At 41.4% G+C, this 15,801-nt stretch overlaps 1 long non-coding RNA gene across 2 annotated transcripts in view; it reads right to left on the bottom strand.

Annotated features, from left to right (window-relative positions):
* LOC139076000 (uncharacterized) overlaps positions 1–15,801 on the bottom strand; it is a 118,153-nt gene that overhangs the window by 18,035 nt on the left and 84,317 nt on the right. The window lies entirely within an intron of this gene.

The raw sequence follows: 15,801 nt of genomic DNA, 5'->3' as shown, positions 1-15,801 counted from the left end.
AAGAAAGGTGAGCAGTCCTTTGGTGAAAAGAGACTCACTTGATAGGCTCTGGGCACATCTCAGTGAGAGGCAAGACCTCCCCAGACTAAGACCATCTCCCCAGGGACTGAGACATTGGAGAAACAATTATTGTGACCTAGGTCAGGCATGCTGACATAGACTCTGGCAGACACCATTGGAGTTCTTCCCCTGGCCTATTAGTCCAGGCATCTGCCCCACCCACTAGAGCATCAATTTAATCCAACTCAGCTAGGGCAGGCAGCCCACCCTAGGGACTGGCCCCACCCAACAGCAAGCCCTTGGACAACTTGTGGGCCAGCATAGGTGGGTTGTGTGGGACCTCTAAAGTGGGGCCAGTGGGCCTGCCTCTGCAGGGCAAGGCTTGCATGAGGGGTGGGCCTACACTGGCAGAGTGTGTAGGGCCTCTTCAGCAGGTAGAGTGTGTCCACTTCAGTGGGTCAGGGTGTGTGCACAGGGCAGGACTGTGTTGACAGTGTGTGTGGCCCTGCCGGTGGTGGGGCTTGTCAGCTACAGGTGACTTGTGCTTCTCAAACAGCCACATGGGGGATTGGCCCCACCTTCCAACACCTGACAATTGTGTGTTGCCATGCCTGGGGCCAGCCCTGTCCAGCTGCATTACTGAGAGCTGACAACAGCTGGAATGTGCTATTAGACCTTGCAGCCAACTGTGCTTGGGCTCCCCATGCCCAATAAAGTGACTGAAGGGACCATAGCAGCTGCACACAGCTGAGCATTGCAACCAGCTGGCCAGCCTAGCCTCCCCTGCACCTGCAGGAAGAGCAACCCTACCACAACACAAGGACACACATAGCCCACACAGGGGACACTCCTAGAACATTTGGAACTGCTGACAAGAGGGAAGCACACTGCCAGGAGTCATAAGATATCTCTTAAGACCACCTCTCCAAGATTGGGAGATGTTGCTGATATACCTAATACATAGATATAAGCACAGAGAAAGAGACAAAGTGAGGAGACAAAGGAATATGTTCCAAATAAGGGAACAGGACAAATCCTCAGAAAAGAAACTAAATGAAACAAAGATAACCTACCTAATAAAAAGTTCATATGAGTAGTCATATAGATGCTCACTGATCTTGGGAGAAAAATGGATGAATTCAGTGAGAATTTCAACAAATAATTGGAGAATATAAAAAAGAACCAATCAGAAATGAAGAATACAATAATGGAAATGAAAAATTCACTAGTGGGAATCAATCGCAGAGTAGATGATACAGAAGAACAGATCAGCAAGCTGGACAAAAGACAAGAGGAAATCACCCAAGCTGAACAGATAAAAGAAAAAAGAATTAAAAAGAACAAGGACAGCATAAGGGACCTCTGGGACAATGTCAAGTACACTAACATGCATATTATAGGTGTCCCAGAAGGAGGAGAGAGACAAAGGGGAAGAGAATCTATTCAAAGAAATAAGTGCTAAAAACTTTCTTAACCAAAGGAAGGAAACAGATATCCACATACAGGAAGCACACAGAGCACCAAACAAGATAAACCCAAAGAAGCCCACACCAAGACACATTATAGTTAAAATGTCAAGAGCCAAAAATAAAGAGAGAATCCTAAAAGCTGAAAGAGAAAGGCAACAAGTTACATACAAAGGAAACCCCATAAGGCTATCAGCTGACTTCTCAGCAGAAACCTCACAGCCTAGAAAGGAGTGGCACAATATATTTAAAGTGCTGAAAGGAAAAACCTACAACCAAGGATACTCTACCAGGCAAGGTTATCATTCAGAATGGAAGGAGAGAGAAAGAGTTTTCCAGACAAGCAAAAACTAAAGGAGTTTATCACCAATAGACAAGCAAAAACTAAAGGAGTTTATCACCAATAAACCAGCCCCGCAAGAAATGCTAAGGGGATTTATTTAAGCAGAGAAGGAAAGACCACAAGTAGGAATAAGAAAAATTACAAAAAAAAAAACCAAAAAAAAACACACACACACACAATAAAATCCCTGTGAAGGCAAATATACAGTGAAGGTAGAAGATCAACCACCTATGAAGGTCCAAAGACAAAAGTACTAAAATTATCTATTTACATGATAAGAGGGTAACAGATACACATGCACAAAAAAAGAGGTTAAATATGACATCAAAAACATAAAATGTGGGAATAGGGGAGTAAAAGAGGAGAGCTTTTAGCAAGAGGTCAAACTTGAGACTATCAACTTAATATAGATTGCTATATGTATAGGTTATTATATATGGACCTCATGGTAATCACACACCAGAAACCTATAGTAAATACACAAAAAAATTAAGAGAAAGGAACCCAGCTATTCCACTACTGGGTACTTACCCAAAGAACATGAAAACACAAATGCATAAAGATATATGCACCCCTATGTTCAGTGCAGTGATATTCACAATAGCCAACACTTAGGTTGTTTCCAAGTGCCCATCAAGTGACGAATGGATAAAGAAAATGTGGTGTATATACACAATGAAATACTACTCAACTATACTTGCCACTTGCAACAACATGGATGGACCTTGAGGGTATTATGCTAAGTGTAATAAGTCAGATGGAGAAAGTCAAATATCCTATGATCTCACTCATAAATAGGAGATAAAACAACAACAAACAAATGCTTAGAGACCGAGATTGGATTCGCGGTTACCAGAGGGGAAGAGGAAGGGAGGAAGGCGAAAGGGGTGACCGGGTACATGATATGGGGATGGCTGGTAGTTATCATTACAGACCCCATAGACATTAAAGGGATCATAAAGGAATAATATAAACAACTCTGTGCACAAAAATTCAACAGCTTAAGTGAAATGGACATGTTCCTCGAAACCTGCAAACTACCAAAATTCACTCAAGATGAAATAATTAACTCAAAGAGCACTATAATATTAAATAACTGTTAAATAAGTTGAATTTACATTTTAAAACATTCCTAAAAACAACAAATCCATACACATTTTTAAAATTCATAGAACCATATATCAAAAGAAAAAAGTCAATTTTACTATATGATAATGCTTTAAAAAAATTTTTAAACCTTTGGAAAGATAAATCTCTAGGCCCATACAGTTTCACTGGTAAATTCTATTAAACATTTTCCAAAAGGATAACAACAATTCTAGATAACGTCATCCAGAAAGTAGAAGAGGAGGAAGTACTTCCCAACTCATTTTATGAAGCCTGCATTACCCTGATACCAAAATCAGACAAAGACACTACAAGAGAGAGAACAAGAGAGAGGGAACTGCAGACCAATATCCCCTATGAACATAGACACAAAAATTCTCAACAAAATATTAGCAAATTGAATCCAGTAACATATAAAAAGAATACTACGCCAAGACCAAGAAACAAACCAAGAAAAGAATGTTTATCTTGAGAATGCAGAGCTGATCCAATATTAAAAAGCCAACCAATTGATTTAATCTACCATATTAAGATGCAGAAAAACATTTGACATACATTCATGTAAATATATGCCAGGAAACTAGAAATAGAAGGGTATTTCCTGAACCTGACAAAGGTTATCTACAAACCCTACAACTAACATTGTACTTAATGGTGGAAGATGGAATGCTTTCCCCAATATTGAGATCAAGGCAACGATGTTCACTCTCACTACTCTATTCAATATTGTACTGGTAATCCTAGCCAATGCAATACGGAGAAAAAAAGAAGAAATAAAAGGCATGGAGATTAGAACTGAAAACTAAAATTCTTCGAATTCACAGACACAAATGTCTATATAGAAAATCTCAAGAAATACACAAAAAACCCCTATAACTAATGAGTGAGTTTGCAAGGTTGCAGTATACGAAGTCAACTCATGCAAAAAATAAATTTTATTTCTACATACTAACAATGCACAATTAGACACTAAAATTTAAAAACAATATCATGTATAATAACTCAAGAAATAGAAAAACAAGACATGTATAGGATCTGTATGCTGCTGAAAACTAAAAGATGCTGATAAAAGAATGTAAAGATCTAAATAAATGAAGAGTATAATAAAGATAGTAAAGATACCAGTTCTCCCCAAAATGATCTACAGATTTAACCAATACCAAAATCCCAGCAGGACTTTTTGTAGATATATATGAACAGATTTTAAATTTTGTATGGAAAGACAAAGGAAGCAGAATAGCTAAAAATATATATTGATAAAGAAGAATAAAGCTGAAGGAATTACACTATCCAATTTCCAGACTTACTAGAAAGCTACAGTAATCAACGCAGTGTAGTATTGACAAAGAGATAGACACATAGATCAGTGGGACAGAATAGAGTTCAGAAACAGACTCACACAAATAGACCCATATCCAACAAAGGACTTGTATCCAGAATATATAAAGAACTCTCAAAACTTGACAATAAGAAAATAACCCAATTTTTAAAATAGACTAAAGACTTAGACACTTCACTAAAGAGGATATAAAGTTGGCAGATAGGTACATAAAAAGATGTTTAATGTCATTAGCCATTAGGGAAATGCAAATTAAAACTACTACTTGACTACAGAATGGCTAAAATAAATAATCTTGTTACTACCTGATGAGGATGGCAAGCAACTGGAACTCTCTTTTGTGGGTGGGAATGTAAAATGGTACAGACACTCTAGAATTAGCAGTTTCTTATAAAGTTAAACATATATTTACCATATGACCCAGGAGTCCCACTCTTGAGTAATTTCCCTAAAGAAATGAAATCTTACGTTCACACAAAAACACGTACATAAATGTTTACAGCAGCTCTATGCATAACTGCTGGAAACAGGAAACAACTTAATGTCCTTCAATGGTGTGCTAGTTTCCTATGGCTGCTGTAATAAATTACCACCAACTTAGTGGTTTGAAACAACACACACTTATTATCTTACAGTTTTGGAGACCAGAAGTCTGAAATGGGTCTCACTGGGCTAAAAATTAGGGTTTTAACAGGACTGCATTCTTTCCTGGAGGCTCTAGGGAGGAATCAATTTTCTTGCCTATTCCAGCTTCTAGAGGCTGCCTGCATTCTTTGGCTTGTGGCCCCTTCCATTTTTGAAGTTATCAGTGGCCAGTTGAGTCTTTCTCACAATGCTCTCTCTTCAGTTCTGACTCTTCCGACTCCTCTTCCCCCATTTAAGGACGTTTGTGATTACATTGGGCCCACCTGGCTAACCCATAATAATGCTGCATCCACAGTCAGATGATTAGTAACCTTAATTCCTTCTTGCCATGTAACATAACACATCACAGGTTCCGTGGATTAGGATGTGGACATCTTTGGGAGGGCCATCAGTCTGTCTACCACATAAGGACATATGAATAAACAAAGAGCAGTACATCCAGGCAGTGGAATTCTGCTCATCAATGAAAAGAAATAAACTTTGATACACTCAACAATGTGGATAAATCTTAAAGGCATCATACTGAGTAAACAAAGCCAATTTCAAAATGTTATGCAGTGTATGAGTCCATTTATAGGACATTATCAAAAAGATAAAATTATGGTGATGGAAAATAGATCAGTGATTGATGGGGGATAGGGATGGGGGAGGGTATGACTACAAGATGATAGCACAAGGGAGCTCTAGGGTGATGGAACTGCTTTGTGTCTGACTGCAGTGGGGGTAACACAAAACTATACGTATGCTAAAATTCATGCAACCGTACAGCAAAAGGAAAAAAGCCAATATTTTTGTGTGATAATTTTAAAAATCAAATTACCCATGCAAACACACTTAACACACACACAGAAATGCTCACTACGGTACTTAATGGTACTAAGGGAAAGAAAAACTGGCCAAAAAGTTTACACCAGACTCTAGCACTTTGGGGGTGAGTTCACAAGAGTTCACCGTAGTTCTCATCAAAGCTTCCCTGAAATACTAAATCTATTTGAGTCTCCATTTTTTCACTTCAAAATGAGGATAACATTAACCTCACTGGGTCATTAAGAAGATTAAATGAAAATGTGTATAAATATCCTGACACACAAAAGGATGCTCGGTTGTGTTAAGTGCTTTGTTTTTGCCAACCTGTTGGTGTATCTGAACCCTCAGCTCTTCTTTCTCCCAAAGACTGAGAACCTTCAGAATTTGGAACAACCCAATGCTATGAATGGAGAGACAAATGTTCTAAAGAGAGATAGGTAGGATCACACAGTGTCATAAAGGATGCTCCTGAGATGTGATAACTCCCCAAAAATATGTTATATAAGGTCTATGAAATATATTTTATTCCCATTTTCTAATATAAGTGCATTCAAGAATTTTCACCGTCAACATCTCTACAGATATCCTCCCTGCCTTCCTCTAGTCATCTCCACTGGCTTCCCCTCCCTACATCTCCTCTGTGGACGTCATAAATGTCTACTGAGGTGGACTAGAATCAAATGGTCATCCATGCATTTATTCTTTTGTTCAAACAGCACTTATTGGGTACCTCCAGTTGCCAAGTGTTGAGCTCTCCCCCAGGGATACAAACGGGGATCAGCGTCTATCCTCGCCCTTGAGGTGTTCACAGTCTAACTGTTGAAGGTCACAAAACATGAGATTGGTGCTAGAGGCAGAGGGTGGTAGATTCTACCACTTTGGATGTTAAAATATATGAGTTTTCACGTTAAACTTGGTTGGAGAGCTATAGAAGTTCCTCCAATCAGAAAGTCAAAAGAATTGAGTGGGAAAGGGCATTTGGCAAGGAAGACTATCAAAGAGTCAGGTAAAAATACATCTGAGAAGAACAGGTGGAAACTAAAAATACTAAATAGAAAAGAGCATCTCCCTTTTCTAGACTCATCTAAATGCAATTTGCACTTGTCTTGCTCTCAGAGTCTAAGTGAGGATTGTCTATTTGGCAAGTAAAAATTTGTAAAATGATTTGGGTTTCTGATAGGGGACAAATGGTGTCATATGTGAGGCTACTGAGAATAATTATCAAGTGGCTACAACTGATGAGTTATATTATTAATCACACTGAGGTCTAATATTAGCATAGAATTAGAATGACCTCAGAAAAATTCAAATCTGCCACACTTTGCCTATTTGCTCCCAGGGAGCATGATCATGCATAACCAGATATTTTTTGAAGGCTCTCCTGTAACCCTGTCCCTCTCAGCTCACTGAGTTTGGATGACCCTGTTAAACAAATAGGTCTTCAAACAACAGATCCCTATAAACATGGGTAATCGGGAGAAAAATGAAGAATATCTCCGTTCTTCTATTGGTATTTAACATGTAGCACTGGGGATTGTTGAGGTCTGATCATGGCCTATTTTGAAATATTAAAAGATACGATTAAAAATCTCCTTGGATAACGTTTGAAAGTTGGTTTTTACTCATAAGGTGTTATCCATTTATGCTCCATACCTCCATTCATTACGTTACCATATTGATTAGAGAGAGGACAGGTATTTGTGGATGGGACTTGGGAAATTATAAACATTTTGAAATTTGTTTTCTTAAAAAAAAAAAAAGAAACAGTAGGAATGCTTCCTCTGTCCAGTTCTCACTGATTTGTGGTTGGGTCTTCATTTATTCAAGTAAAAGTCAGTAGAGTTCAACAACTATGAACAAACCTGGTGCCAACAGTTTCTTTTGTCTACACCTAAGATGCTTATTCCTGCCAACTGCCCTGGTCCATACTCTTCGTGTCACCTAAAGGGCTCTCATCTCAGTCTCCATCTAGCTGAATCCAACATTCCCTAAAAGGTTGCTATGTAGTCGCTTGGCCATAAAGACTTTCTGAACGAACTCGTGCCCTGCGAAAACCCTGACGGCACTCACGCATACATAGCACATCCTTTAGCATTTTACTGTGCAAAGATACATCTATCAACATGTCAGATGTGGTCCAACAAGTCACTTCTGCTTGTTAGGAGGAGGAAGTATTAGAGGGCAAAGGGGGATGTATTCCAGAAAGTCATAATGGGGGGAATGGGGAGGCGGTATTTCAGAGCAAAAATGTGATTATATTTAACAAAAATAACAACCCTTTATAGTCATATGTTTTAAAAGGTTAATTTATATTGACTAAGACAAAGCAATGCTGTGTGTTGCTATGGCAGCCTTTACCAAGGTTCTGTTCATGGGGACCACGGCTGCAGATGGTCGTGGCTTTTAGTTTTGGAGTAAGAATCCATTTCATCCCCAGTTAAAACATCTAATTCCCAGCTTCCAGGCCCTAAAATCCATGAAATGCACAAATGCATCAAATCAATTACTAAATATCTTAAGAAATAACTTAAGATTATCTACTAACTAATATCTACTACTTAAGAATATCTACTAACTGTTAGCTAAGTAGCTAACAGCAGTCCATTCCAAATATTTATTGAGCGCCTCCATAGCAAAGCCCGGTGGTGGAATCAGAATGGTTAACTCACAGTTCTTGCCCTTAGGCGTGTTGCGCCCCTAGAAAGGAGAATGAGAGAGCTATGACAGGGACCATAAGTGCTGCCACTTGTTAAGGAAAGAGCTGTAAGATACCAGAAGAGGGCCTGGTCACTTCTGGCTGGAAAAATAAGAAACGATTTCACAAAGGAGGTGGGTGAAAGATGTAGAAGAGAGAAAGACAAGGAGAGATGTACATTTGGAAACAAGGTTGGCTCCGCCTCACAGAAGTCAGGGAAGGAATGGGTTTAAATCAGAAGGGATATGGACAGTCCTATAAGCAATCAAGAATGACGAATACCAAGCAACGGCCACTGGGTTGATACTTCAGTAACCAGTTTAATGGAAGGTCCAATTTCAATAGAGAGGTGGAAACAAAAACCAACTGTAAACCAATCCCAGAATCATGAAGACACATTTTACAATGGGAGAGGGTCAATTCTTTTTGTAGGTAGAAGGAAAAGATTTGGAGTAAGAGAGAGAAATGATAGTAATTAAATCAGAGGGAGCAAACCAGGCTGGAATCACAACGTGCGGAGGGAGGAAAGCCCTGGGAAGAAACAGGTCACCTCGTCCTCTTTTTTTTTTAAAACTATTTTTTTAATCTTTTATTTGTATTTATTTATTTTTTTTGAGGAAGATCAGCCCTGAGCTAACATCTGCTGCCAATCCTCCTCTTTTTTGCTGAGGAAGACTGGCCCTGAGCTAACATCCATGCCCATCTTCCCCTACTTTATATGTGGGACGTCTGCCACAGCCTGGCTTGATGACCGGTGCCATGTCTGCACCCGGGATCTGAATCGGCGGACCCCAGCGACTGAAGCGGAATGTGTGAACTTAACCGCTGTGCCACCAGGCTGGCCCCACCTCTTCCTCTTTCTGTTACTCTCTTTTTGGTCCTGGTATATTTCATTTATGGCTCTTGTAGCAATTTATAGTTATCCTATCTCATATATTTGTATATGTATTTGCTTGCTTGCATGTTTGTTATCAGCCTTCCCTGAATGCACCTGAGGGCAGGATTATAGACAGCCACAGCACCTGGTACATAAGAGGCTCTCAGCAAATCGTTTGTAAATGAAATGAAATATGAGGAAAGAAGGAATGAGTGAAGACACAGAAGGATGAGGTGGAGAAAGGGAAGGTGAGAGAGTGTGGACACCTTGACCTTCTAAGAAGAGTGGCAAGGTCACAGCTGAGAGTGAGAGGTCAGAGAGGGGTTGGCGGTGAGGAAAGTGGAAAGTGGTCAGGGGTGAGGAAGAGGAGACAAAAGGATGACCAGCAGTACCAGGGAGGGCCTCGTCAAAGCTGGACGGTGTGGCTGGGGAGTGGACCAGACTAGCAAGGCTTTGTGACTTTCTTCAAAAATTCTTGGCTGTCCCAGCAAGGGAGAAACAAAAGCAAATAGGAGCTGCTGATGAATTGAGTTGGCAAGTCAGGACAGCAGGACAAGGTGGTATCAAACTTTATAAAGGCCAACATTCCCATCGCTGATTTAGGAGGTTGTGTGTGTCTGATCCCTAACACAGCCAACTCATTTTAAAAGGATATTCTGCTGTATCCATCTTGCATTCTCTCTTCCTTGAAGGTATATGCCACAGTTTGATGGAAGAGCTATCCTTGGGGATCAAAATCTGAGTGGTCACTTCAAGCCCTTAGATTTTCTGGGGCAGGTGGGGGGACTTAAGAACGATAGGCAAAGAGGCAGCTGGTGGGCCGACCAAAGGTGGCATTTGTTAACTGATGCCAAAATACAAACTGAAGAATGTCATCAGCTCCCAGTTCCTCCAACTCCTCTACCTCAGTGGTCCTCAAACCTTTGCATTCATTAGAATCACCTGGGGTGCATGTGAAAACACACTGCCGGGCCCACCCCCAGAGTTTCTGATTCAATAGGTCTGGAATGGGGCCTGAGAATTTGCATTTCTAATAAGTATCCAGATGATGCTGATGTTGTCTGTCTGGGGACCACTCTGAGAAGCACACTTCTAAGGCAAAAAGGGCTGCCTCTTTATGCTTCCATATACCACTTCTCTCCTGCCTTTTTGTAACTGACAGACACATTTATTGGATGACTACTACATTCCAGGCACTATTCTAGTTCTTAAAACAGAGCCTGGCCCAGAGTGGGCACTCAGTCAAATTTTGTTGAGTAAACGAACAGTGAGCAAAACCCAGACACAGTCCCTGCCCTCATGCAGCTTACAGACTGGTGGGGGAGTCTACATTAATATCATAATATTAGGAATAAATTTATAACTGTGATACATGCTAGGAAAACAAATTACAGAGCGCTGTTAGAGTAATATTAACTAGAGGACTGGAAAAGCCTGGGAGTTGGGGGGGAGGGGGTGTTGGTGAAATGGAGACCTGAAGGTATTATGGATTTTAACTGATTTCACCAGGATGAAAAGGCTTGTGGGAGTTATGAGCACAGAACTCCATTGTCCACTGCACTGGTCTTTCCTCTAAACTCCATGGCACCCACCACAGAATGGAGAAACGGTAAGTGTTCTACAGCTGTTAACTGATTGGTGATAAACCAGCTAGCAACTAGCTGAGTGGCTCTGGGACAGCTGGTGAAGCAATTTGTGCTTTAAGCTTCTCATCTGTAAAATAAGGGGGCAGTTGCTGTCATTGTTCCAGGACTGGAGTTCTTGACCTTAGCCGTACACTGGAATCATCTGGAATGCTTTAAAGTAAGGCCTGGGTCCCACTCCCAGAGACTTCAGTTTAATTAGCCTGGGGTGCAGTCTGGGAATCAGGATTTTTAAAATCTCTCCGAGTGATTCTAACATGTGACTGATGTTGAGACTCACCAGGCTAGAAGGATTCTAGATGATTCCTCTCTTTGGTTCCAGTAGCCGAGTTCTATGATTCCTGGTTTCTAAACCAAAATACGTTCAAATTTTAGCTAAGTTCCATTTTAAACAAGCTTCCCGGAATGAATCAATGTTTCAATATAATTACAGTTTCTCTCTCTTGGGTTTATAGAAAAAAATCATAGAATTTTATTCATCTTGAATCTAACTGAAATGTAACATAAACCTGATCCTGGCAAAAGCTCATTTCTTTCCAGATTCTGTAAGTCTTGTTGATGGCACCTGTTATCATTTTGTTCAAGAGTTCTTACGAGCGACTTCAAGCTGATGCCAGGGAAAGGACTGAAGAAGTGCTCTTTATTATGACAATCCTGTCCATGTTGCTTTTTATATTTAGTGGAAACTAGAAACTCCTGCTTTAAAATTTTTGTCTCAAACATAAGCGTATTCCATAAGTTTTCCCATCTTGACATGGTTAGCTCAGGAAGAAGCTTACAATTTTAAGATTGGTTTATCTGTTGCCAGTTATCTGAAGCTACAGGAGAAACATCTAGTTCATAATTACAGCTGGCAACACTTCACCTTGATCACAGTGACATGCCCCACTCCTCTATCTATTCCTTTACTACTTTATGATACTCTGTCTCTGAGACCTTCTGACTCCCACCCAGAGGTGTGCTGGTAAATATTTAACAATCCGCTCTTGGGAGTAGAGGCGTGAGGAGCCCTAATTTGTAGGATTTTCCACTTTCTGTGGTGTAAATACTCCCATCCTGGTCTATTCTAACCTACCAGCATGTTGTTGCTGAACACATGGTTTCAAAGACATGTGCATTATTGGCTCTCATGAGCTGATACCAGCCAGCTCCATCCAGCACAACACTGCTCCCATTTTTGAGGCCCTCCCTGGGCAGAAGAATATAATCTGGAGGCCTATTATTTGCTGTAAGTAGAATATCTTTCCATTTTTTCCAAATTCAACTTTCTGTCGTCCCCATCAACACTTACACATCTGTTTCCTCCAGGTCCTTGAACTCACTTCCAGTTAGACGGCTGGGCTAGGCAGTCAATGTAGACTTAGAAGATCTGTGCACTGGATTTCTACCTTTGCCACCGCCAACCAGGTGTTCAAGCAAGTCACTTAACCTCTTAGAGCCTCAGTTCTTCCTTAGTGAGACAAGGATGATAATAATATCCACCTTTCACAATTGCTAAGCAAGAGAGAGATCTACTATGATAAGCAGGGCTTCCCAAACTTGAGTGTGCATCAGAATCACCTGCAGAGCCTGTCAAAACACAGATTGCCAACTCCCCCCCTCCAAATACACGCACTAAGTTTCTGATTCGGAGGGTCTGAGTATCTGCGTGTCTGACAAGCTCCCAGGTGATGCTGATGCTGCCTGCGGGGACCACACTTTGAGTAGCACTGTGATAAAGCGCCTTGTGAATTTCAAAATGTCATGTAAACATAAGAGGCTATTAATAGAGGAAGATTGTGGTTTAAAGCCTCATCTGTCGTGGCCCCTGGGGATATGCATATTTAAATGAGTTCTCTAAGGAGATCTAATAGTGCCTTTGACAAAGGAATGAACTATGTGCATTTCACCAGAGAGTTTAATGGATTATACACTGAGATTTGGGAATGCTGGGCAGGCACCATGTGTTTGGGAATAGAGGATAACAGTACCTTCATCTGAGGGATTCCTCACTCCCTGGAAATGAGAATTACACTTCACATGCATATGAGACTTTACAAGACCCCAAGCCTACTCCTCTTCCACTGCTTTCCTGTTCAGGGCATGGCTTCACCATTCAACTGGTTCTCAGGTCAGATTTGAGTCCTGTTCATTTTACTGCCGAAATAATTTTCAATTCCATTCTCTTGCCTCCATTCCACCACCACCATCACCACCCTAGAGCAAGCCTCTGTCTTCTCTCACCTCGGTTACTACAGTGGCCTCCTAACTGGCCGACCTGCACTTGCTCTGTCCCCCTCTAATGCACTCTCCACTCTGCAGGCAGAATGATGGTCTCAAAGACTAAAAAATCATGTCCCCACAACCCCCAAATTCTCCCCCCTTGATCTCAAGGTAGAGACAAGATTTCTGAAGGTGGCCTGGAGGGTTCTCTGTGAGCTGGCCTCAAGTAAATTCCTCTTGCCTCACTTTGGGCAATTCTAACCACACATTAGCGCTGTCAAGGGAAAACCCAGAGAATGATTCAAATAGTAACAAAAGAAATGTGCCTTGCAATGTTTGCAAGAGTCCAACCTTCACAAGAATGGGACACACTTGAGGATCATATCTGCAAGGATCAGGCTATATCTGAAGACATCAAAGTTACGAAAGTCAGAAATAAAGAATTTAACTGTCAGGAAGCGGCTCAAGGCTTTATTTATTTTGAGGACTAGGATTACAGGGCGTTTCTGATTTTTATGGTTATCTCAGGATGCAACATGTACTCAAATATAATGGTGGCCTGGCAAGGTACTAGTGGTCCTGTCACATGATCTTTCAGTCCCTTCCAGTCACTCTGTCTCTCATCTTTACGGCCTTTGTACTTGCTGTTCCCACTGCTGGAACGCTCTCCTCTATCTCTTCCTCTAGTCACCTCCTATTCTCCCTTCAGATTACAGCTCAGTTATCACTCCAGCAGGGACGCCATCTCTGCCCTCCACCTGGACCAGATCTCCCTAACACAGCTTCTCACAGCACCATGTGCCTCTGCCTTTGGACATTTGTCACAATTGAAGTTTACATTTGCTTGTATGACTTTAAATTTAATATCTAGTTTTCCCATATGGGAAGAGATTATGTCTATCTTTGCTCCATCATTGCATCTCTAGGCCCTGGTAGAGTACATGGCATACAGTAGGTGCTCAATCACTGACTTTCAGGACTTCTATATTGGGATCTCTCTTGACTATTGTTTGATTCCCTATGAGGTGGGCAGAACATACATTGTTTTCCACATTATTCCCATTTGACTGACGAAGAAACCGAGGCTCAAAAACATCTGTGTCTTGCCACAGCTTATATGAGTAAGCAGAGGAATGAAAACTCAGTCCCTCTCACCTGGGTCACAGTGTCCTCTGGCTCTACGAGCCTTCCCAGTGAAGGGTCAGATGCACTGCCAACTCATGTGAAATATTCCAGGAAGGGGGAAAAAACCAAAGGGAGAGACAATTTCACAAGCAGCCTTCAAATATCTGGCTCGAGAAATGTCAGATCAGATAGTCCCCAAGACCTTGAAAAGGGCAAAGAGAACTATGAACTCTGCCATTACATATCCAATGCAAAACTCACGGATATCTTTGTTCCTGTTCTCTCTGCTTAGAGAAAAGCAGACATCAAAGCAGACTGACAATCCTCTGCTTGTTTAAAGCTAGAAGTTTAAGGAGTAGGCGCCTGTTTGACTTCACATAATAAAATGTTAATTGAACTTCCCAGCTGAAAAAAGTCAGAATACATTATTTGCATAATGGCAAGTGTGTCAGGTCTTCAATAAATCTTTGATATCAGGGCTCAGTGCAGAGTGCCATGGTTATAGCAGCTGGAACGTTTGAAGCAGCACTTTTCTCCAAGCTTCCTTTGAAAGTATCAATTCTGGACTTAATCCTTTGGGCTCCTCTGTATTTATGGGACATGATTTGATGGGAAAGCACAGTATGCCCCAGTTTTGGCTTGAGCACAGTGTCTCAAAAACTCTAGTCTCTGCAATTTATATTCACCTACAAAGCGAATGGCATACACTTACACTTAATTGCCTCCTTATGTTGCCCGGGATTTAGTGCCCGAGTTGATTAGGAGTGGATGGCTTGGAGCTCATTCCACTTCAAGAAATTCTCTTATTCTGTCCCTAGTACCTCCCTGCTGACTCTGCATCCCTGTGGGCTCGTGGAGTAAGGGACATGTGAAGCAGAATAGCATCACTTTGGATGAGTGGAGACAGGTACAGTGGGAAGTTGGGGTGCTCCAAACAGCTTTCCCAAGCCTAGTCTGCTGGGCAAGAAGATCTAAGGACATAAAGCCCCCCAAAGGAGAGCATGGGTCACGGTGGTTGTTTGGGCATGAGCACCCCTCATCAAGTAATGGGAGAAGTGTACTAAAGGACACTGGGAGATGGTGGGGGCATGGACACAGCTGGCACACTTGTAGGGGTACATAAGCTTGTAAAGTAGAGAGGCACCCAGAAGGGTCCCCTGAGGCACTATGGTCTCATGGACAATTTTCCTTAAAATGTTAAATGACCGCAAGATGCCTGAAAGTGATCAGCAGGTGCAAGTTATACTAAGTAAGCTTTCCTGGGAGACCAAAATCACTAGGGAGCTGAAAAACAGCTGAATAAAGGGTTCGGTACAAGTCTCGAATTTAAATGAAACTGCTTTTTATAATTATGGTTGTATTGCTAAAGTGTCCCGCTCAGCCGTCCTCCCTGTTTACTGTGGGAACTGACCCCTCTCAGCAATCCACATGGTTACAGCAGGGCAGCAGGAAAAGACAACTCCCCATCACAGGCCAAGGAGAGCCTTCCTTGGGGATGTGGAAGTGGAATAAAAGATTCCAGTTGGTCTAGCTCTTCTGTCTTTAAGTGAGG

The sequence above is a fragment of the Equus przewalskii genome, chromosome 15 (assembly GCF_037783145.1).
Source record: "Equus przewalskii isolate Varuska chromosome 15, EquPr2, whole genome shotgun sequence".
Lineage (NCBI taxonomy): Eukaryota > Metazoa > Chordata > Mammalia > Perissodactyla > Equidae > Equus > Equus przewalskii.
The sequence above is the reverse complement of the archived record's forward strand: the minus strand, read 5'-3'. Positions and strand labels throughout refer to the sequence as shown.